We start from the raw sequence: 8,367 nt of genomic DNA, 5'->3' as shown, positions 1-8,367 counted from the left end.
GGGAGTGATTTCTCACTTTCTGTCTCTCTCTGTCTGATGAGCGCACGCATCCTATAGCAAAAAAAAGAGAGAGTGTTCAAAATATATTGCTTGGTAGTAACTGTTAATCAATTTTGATTGATATAATGAAACTATAAGAATATCTCAATTGGGACCAGCAGTTAGCGTAATGGCTATGTTGCTGGACTCCCACGTAGTCGACCGCGGTTCGTGTCCCAGACCCGGTGGCTTAAAACTCACGCTGGGCGCATGTGCGTGCGTGCCCAAGATCCCAAGAGGAGAATGGAGGAGGAGGGATTGCGGCGTGGCCATCCCCCCCTGGGAGGTGATTTCTCGCTTTCTGTTTCTATGCCTCTCTATCTCTCTCTGTCTTTCTGGAGAGCGCATGTGCCCTATATAAAAAACCTCTCCAAAAATAAATAAACAAATAAATAAAAGAATCCCTCGATTATTCTCAGGGCCTATCAGGTCAAGCAATATGCTAGTCCTGATACCACATGTGTATCTACATGACAGTGCTCATCTTCAGGTTAACAGTTTTATGAAAGAAAAAGAACATGGACAGAATGAGATCCAGGGTGTTCTCAGTAAAGTATCTTCCCATGTCTACCAGTTCCTTTGAACTTGGAGAGCACAAATAATCAGACAAGTCTTGAGGACTGCTCTTCCAAAGCAAATGCAGACAATGAATGTGCTTTACATATGTCAGTCTGCGTTTCTCTCCTCAAGTTTTAGCTTTTGGCACAAGGAATGCAATTCAGTGCAAATTATACCATCAGTGATTCCACCATGCTTTGGGCAATTCTACAATGGGAAAAAAATACATTGTGGGGGCAGCATGTGGCATGGTGGTTGAGGCACTGGATCCCACATAGCCAGCTGCCATTCAAGTTCTGGACCTGGTGGCCTGAAAATCACAACAAATACACAGATAAGTAAATGTTCTTTTTTTTTTTTTGAGAGGTTTTTGCTACAGGGCATGTGCACTCACCAGAAAGACAGAGAGAGACAGGCAAAAAGTGAAAAATCACACCCAAGGGATGGCCATGCTGCAATCCCTTCTCTGTTCTCCTCTTGGGATCGTGGGTACACACACACTCATGCCCAGTGTGAGTTTAAGCCACCAGGTCCAGGACTCAAACCATGGTCAACTACATGGGAATCCCGCGAGATAGCCATTACACCATCTGCTGGTCCCAATAAATGTTTTTTTTTTAATAAAAAATAAATATATTTGGGTATTATCACTCAAGAGAGAATGCTTTTGTACAGAAGGAGAAAAATGTATCAGATTAAGTCATATATAACGTGCATAGTTTAGAAATGTCATGAGGTCTACCTTGTGGCAGTATCAAGGTAGAGTTTAAAGTGAAATAATATGAAGAACAAACTTTTGTGCTGCCCAGTAGAAATACAAAGTGAGTCATATAGGTAGTTCTTTGTTTTTTTTTTTTTTTTTGAGAAATTTTTGTTATAGGGTGTGTGTACTCGCCAGATAGACAGAGAGAGACAGAAAGTGAGAGATTATCCCCCAGAGGGGAGGGTGATGCCACAATCCCTTCCCCTCCATTCTCCTCTCTGGATTTTGGGCACACATGCACACGTACCTGGCCTGAGTTATATGCCACAAGGTCCAGGACTCGAACTGTGGTCAGCCATGTGGGAGTCCAGCAATGTAACCACTATGCCACCTGCTGGCCCTGTTACTATCCCATTCTACAGAAGAGGAAACAGAGTTCCAGCCCAGTGTTACAGCCAGGATGTTCCCCGAGTTCATGCTTATAACTATGCTAGGAAATTCTCTGGGGCTTGCCTACCTCTTCTCTCACTAGCATCGTCTTGGTAAGTGGTGATAAACTCTTGGTTGCTCTGCTGGAAATATTTTTTACTTCCTTTGCATGTAGTTTTGTTAGAGAAGAATCTGATAAGATGGAGTCATGAACCCTTCAGGTCCAGGAAGCACTCAATATGGGGCATAAACTCGGTGGACATTCAATTCTCCGTAATCTCCCCAACCCTGTATTAGCTCTTTAGAAACAGGTCACAAACTGGCAATGGTCAAGGGCATGAGTGAAGACTGTGATGCTGATCACTTTCTTCTCCAACCACGCAACAGTTGGCAAGGTTCACGGCACAGATTCCCTGAATGGTGCAATGGGACTGGGTGAGCTAACCTTTTCTTTTGACTTTAATAAATTGTTAAAGCTGTTTGTCCCTTTTCTAAGGGTACAATTGCTCTCAGTTTTCCTCCAGTTAGACAGAATTTCATGCTATTTCCCAGCAACTTTTTTAAAAAGACTAACTTTTTAAAAAATTGCTATAGGGCACATGCATTCACCAGAGACAGAGAAAGAGAGAGAGAGAGAGAGAGAGAGAGAGCAAGAAACAGATGCCAGGTCCAGATCTCAAACCATGGTCAGCCATGAGGAAGCACAGCACCTTAACCATCACACCACCTGCCGGCCTTTATTTTAGTCCTGTTAATACTGTCTGATGAAGTTTTTGTTTGTTTTTTTTAAGTGAGACTTTTACTACAGGGTGTGGGTGCTAGCCAGAGAGATAGAGACAAAGAGACAGAAAGCAAGAAATCACCCCCAGGGGAATAGTCACACTGCAATCCCCTCTCCTCCATTCTCTTCTGTTTTGGGCACATACGTATATGCACCTAGTGTGAGTTTCAGGCTACCAGGTCCAGGACTTGAACCGCAGTCAATTCCATGGGAGTCTAGGGATATAATATTACACCATCTGCTGGCTCCCCATAATGAGGTATTTTTAAAGTTAAACATGGTATACAGTCCAAATATTGGATATTGTCTTAAATATACTATTTTCCTTACCTCAAACTGATTGGACAAAGATGAAATGGAGAAGTTTAAAGGAAACTATCAGATAAAAAAAATGTAGCAAATTATTTGCAAGTTACCAAAGAATTACAGTTTGCTATAGACTTTTTCTAAAAGTTGATTTATTTCTTCTTTGAGTCAGAGAGGCAGACAGGAAGAGAGTCAGCCCCCCCACCAGGGTCTCAATGCTGCTGTCCACCCCTGGCTTCACCCAGCTTGGATCATGACCACGTGAGTACTCCGTGTACTCAGAGAGGTCTCTCGGTGTACTCAGAAAGGTCCCTGGACATGACCTCAGAACCTTCCCATGTGGGTCAGCCACAGGGCATTGTGTTTTACTGCTGCTCCTCTGCTGGCCCCTGCTATAGATTTTTTCTATTTTTAAAAGAATTATTTATTTTATTTTATTCATTATTATTATTCTATTTTAAAAGTTGGCTATAGGACACGTGTGCTCACCAGAGAGAGACAGAGAGACAGTAAAAAGCAAGCTGTCAGGTCTGGGACTTGAACTAGAGTCATTCATGTGGGAGTTCAGCAGCTTAACCACCACGCCAACTGGTGGCCCCACTATAGATTTTTCTTATCCATTTTCTCTAAGCAGAGCTTTGAACAAGGACTCTACATGGTACTTAAAGAAGTACCACTTTCTGACTTGGAGTACTGAACACGCACGTTCATCTCTACCTTCTCCCACTAACATTAGAGGAAATGACTATCAAGCATACACCTAATGGCAAAGAATAGGTGAGTGCAGCAAATTAGCGAGAACAGTTTTGGAAGTTGGAAGTTGCCTGGAATGAGCAAAGTAAGGGAAAAATGAAACTGAAGCCTACCGAGGATGGGGGTGTCAAGGAGAAACTAGCTGGGTCAGGCCTCAGAGTGCCGGGAAAGCTCAGGAAACGCAGATGCCACGCATCATGGAAGCTGGTGTGGCAGCCATGGCAGTAGGTGGGTGCTGACTGAGTCTTACATGGAGCAGCTGGACCCTACCCACACTCCCATTCCAAGGGTCTGGGGACTATCCTCTAAACCCAGCAGGAGACAGGGCTTGATTCTGTGGAAGTGTTTCAGTCAAGGAGGCTCAAGACAAGTAAGCTCCAGGCACAGCGGAGGCTGCAGAGAGGTACAGTATTGCAGAGGAAGAAGAGATCCGGTGAAAGCGTGTGTGACGAAGGAAGCTCTTGGCCCGCAGGTTGGCTCCCAAACCACCTGTAAAGAGGTGTATACCTTTGCCCTATCTTCCTCCCTCCGGAAAATGTGAGTGACTCTTCTGTAGAGAATCCTAGAGAAATTAGCAGGAACTTCAGAGCAGAGTTCAGCAATGCACCCTCCTCTCGTGCAGATCTTCCGGCAGGTTTTAGGGCCTCACACTTGTAAGTGGGCAACAAGAAACCTGAGAAAAGCCTCCCACATGAAAAGTGAAGATCAAAACAAAAGGAATGAAACAAAAGTCAGGTAAAACAATGCAAGGAGAAAATTTCAAAGAATTACAACTAAGCACCTCACTTGAATGACTGTATAAAGCGAGGGGATGCGATACCTTTTGCTGTTTAATGTAAGAACTATAAGTAAGAATATGCTTTTTTCTCTTTCTAGAAGGTGACAACCTGAGATACACAGGCCAAAGAAAAATATCACAAAAGTGAATTCCGAGTCTTTCCACTTCTCTGTGAGCCTGGCTCCATGGCCATAGTCCAAGCCAGCATCACCTCTGGCCTCCACCGTGACAATAGTCCCTCACAAGGTCTTCCTGCTTTAGATTAGTCCTTGCTGAATAGTACCACAGAGAAGGCTCAGAGTAGTTTTTTTTGTTTTGTTTTGTTTCACAAGTTTTTACCTTAATGTTTGTGCGTTTGCTAGTGAGAGGGAGAGAGACAGAGATAGTGAGAGGGGTAGTGAGTAATCACCTCCCAGGAGGGATGGCCATACCACAATTCCTTCTCCTCCATTCTCCTCGCAGGATCTTGGGTACACATGCACATGCTCCCAGTGTGAGTTTCAAGCTCCGGGGTCCAGGACTCAAACCGTGGTCAGCCATATGGAAGACAGCAACGTACTCGCTATGCCATCTGCTGGCCCCCAGTATGATTCTTAAATAAACAGGGGGAAAAAAAAAAAAAAAACAGGGACCAGCAGATGGCATAATGGTTATGTTGGACTCTCACATATGTGAGAGTCCTGGACCTGGTAGCTTAAACCTCACACGGGGCACATGTGAGTGTCTGTGTGTGAGGTCTAAGTCTCCTGAGAGGAGAATGGAAGAGAAGGGATTGTGACATGGCCATCACCCTGATGGTGATTTCTTACATTCTGTCTCTCTGTCTCTCTGTGTGTCTCTGGTGACCGCATGCACCCTATATAAAAAATCTCTCAAAAAGAAAAACAATAGTACCATATAAGATGCCACAGTTTCAGGCTCTCACTAAAACAGTCTCAATGGTTTATCACTGAACTTGGTATAAAAATCCATTCCCCTCCTGCTGGCCAAGAAGATCAGTAGCATTGGGTCTGTCTGCTTCTTCAACCTCCTCTTCCTCTCTACTTGCCATTCCAGCCCCTGCTTCTCCTCTTCTGCCGGCCAGTCATGTCCTGGTCTTTCTGTTCCCTAAACATAGTCTCATTCTAGCGTCTGCCTAGAGGTTCCTGCATATTACTGCTCATTTGGCTTGTTGTCTGTCTCTCCACGCTGTGATGTAAACTCCTTGAGAGCAAATGCCAGGCCTTTCTTATGTATCATCATTCCACCATTTACAAGAGTACCTGACACACAGTATGTGCTCAACACATACTCAATGAATAAATGGAACAGAAGGCTCAGAGTTCCAAAGGTAGAAGTGAGGTAGATAAGGTGAAAAACTATCAAACGATTAAGTAAACTCTGAGGATATAAAAACTCCATTAATGTTCAGATCAGCATTTCCATTGACCCAACTAGGTTCCAATGTCAAAAATTCTGTTTTTTTCAACGTCAATATCCCAGCTGTGATAGTATGCTATAGTTTTGCAAGATGTTATCATTATGATAAGCAGATAAAGGATACATGGGCTTTTTCTGTATTCTTTCTTACAATTACATGTAAATCTATGATTATATCAAAATTAAGAGTTTTACTTGCAGGCTGATCCTACAGCCTAGTGGTCAAGGAAGCTGAATCCCTCCCTTGTGGTTAACTATGGTTCCAATCTCGGTCCTGGTCAATGAAAAATATGCCAGGAATCCCAAATCCCAACAGGATGGAGACACAGAGAAGGGATTGCAGCATGATCATCCCCCCCTGGGAGTGCTTTCTCCCTGTCCCTCCCTGTTTCTCTTTGGCAACGGCAAACACACGTACCCTCTCACAATTAAACAGCTGATTTTTTAAAATTCTAATCTAAAAATAAAATAACTGAGCATTCATTCGTCCCGCTTGGGTAGAACCACCCAAACGTGTTCCTGCACTGAATGTTCTGCAGGACGCTCCCTGGTAGACGTTAGGTTAATAACGGAAGTCTCCATTTCTGGTAGGTGACATCGTTTTCCTGGAGCTGAGCACATCAGACTCTGCTCTTCACCACACACAGCCTGGCCCATAGTCAGTGTCCAGTAAATATTTATTCAGTGAGCCAATTCTTTCTCAGAAGGCCAAAATGACATCCAGGCACAGGCTGTGAACTCACATAACACAGCCTGTCACAGCATTCCAACTCAGAAAAGACACCAGCACCGAAGACAGGTCTATAAATGGCTCTGTAAACTGTCCACAAAGCACTTATTCTTGAAGCAACGGGATGCCCCAAATGTACAGTTGCCCTTTCTCCACGAAAGCCTACTCATTCAGTTCTTTGATACAAATTGCATTGTATACTAAAGCAGAACAGAGCAGCACAGTAATTTGTCAGGTCATCTATAAAATAGTTCTTTAAGCAGATACTGAAATAGTTCCAGTCCTGGTAACAAACCAAGGTCCTTTCTAAAAACTGACTTGTTAATGTGTGGGTGGGAAGCACAGCACAGGAGGAAGTAATTAGACCCTATTTGGCCAGCTAACTCTGGTAAAGCATGAGCGTCTGCAACCCCCAGTTGTGTTTATTTTCTCCCTTTTATTTAGAGAACAGGTAATGAGTAAAGCAGCATACTTCTCTATACTTCATATTCGGCGTACTTCATATTCAACCAATCTGTATACTGAAAAAATGTTTGGGGAACTAACATCCTCTAAAGAACATTTGAAATATTTTAGTTTCACTTCATTTAACATTTTGTAAGTTATAATCCCTTTGAAATAAAAATTAAAATTGACTACTTAATTTTTTTTTTGAGAGGTTTTTGCTATAGGGCACATGTACTCGCCAGAAAGACAGAGAGAGACAGAGAGACAGAAAGTGAGAAATCACCCCCCAAGGGAGGATGGCCACACCGCAATCCCTTCTCCTCCATTCTCCTCTCAGGATCGTGGGCACACACGCACACGCGCCCAGCATGAGTTTAAGCCTCTGGGTCCGGGACTCGAACCACAGTCGGCTGCATAAGAGTCTAGCAACATAGCCATTATGCTAACTGCTGGTCCTGACTACTTAAATCTGTATCTAAACCAAGTTCTTCTGAGCATTTTTTTCCCCCATAATATAACATGAATACATTCTCCTTTACCCCGTGTAAGAGTGACCTTAGTTTTATAATTTTCGGTCTAAACTGAGACCTTGTAGAGAGCCTGCTGACCATGGGCTGACTGGTAAAACACAGAGTGTTCAGGGTAACACAGGTGTTGATTTAAACGGATAAAAAGCAGGAAATACGGAGCTGAAGGTAAAACCAGCTCCTGACGTGCTCCATTGTTCCCTGTCACACCAGGGCACCCGGCACATTAGGTGACCTCCTATCTCATCTGGTCTAAATACCAGAGCTGAATGCATCTATTTAAGGCAGATGGAGCTTCATCCTTGGATTTCCAGATTTTAATCACTGCTGTCCTTTCCCATTTATTTTCTAAAGTGGCAGCTTTTACAAGAGGAACTGAAAGAAAGTAGGTTCTGTATGGGAGAGGGAGCTGGGAGACTAGTACACCCTCCTTGACTGTGTATAAGAGCATCTTCGAAGTTTAAATTTGGAAGATATATTTGCCCTGAATATTAATACTATCCTATAAATAAAACTAAAGTTGAGTAAAGTCTAAAAAAATGATTTAGATGCCAAGGGTTCATTACTTAGCTGTGTCGCGGAAACACAATTAAAACAAAAAACAAAAAACTTTGGTAAGTACATTGCAGAACTTACCTATAAGAATGACCAACTATTTTTCTGCTTGTAGGTTTTGGCATTGGCCCTAATATGCTTAGCTTCTATCAAAATTACCTCTTTATTTTCTTCTTTTCGAAAATTTCAGATTTTCAGAACACATTCCATGCTTGGCCACAGAACTAGGGCATGCCAAAAGTAAAAAACAACAACAACAAAACAAATTCCTCTGCTCTAGGCAAACAAACAAAATAGACGTGGGGGTTAGGAGGGAGGAAGAGAAGAAGGGAGGAAGGGAAA

The sequence above is a fragment of the Tupaia chinensis genome, unplaced genomic scaffold (genome assembly GCF_000334495.1).
Source record: "Tupaia chinensis unplaced genomic scaffold, TupChi_1.0 Scaffold144346_1, whole genome shotgun sequence".
NCBI lineage: Eukaryota > Metazoa > Chordata > Mammalia > Scandentia > Tupaiidae > Tupaia > Tupaia belangeri.
This window is presented reverse-complemented; position numbering follows the sequence as displayed.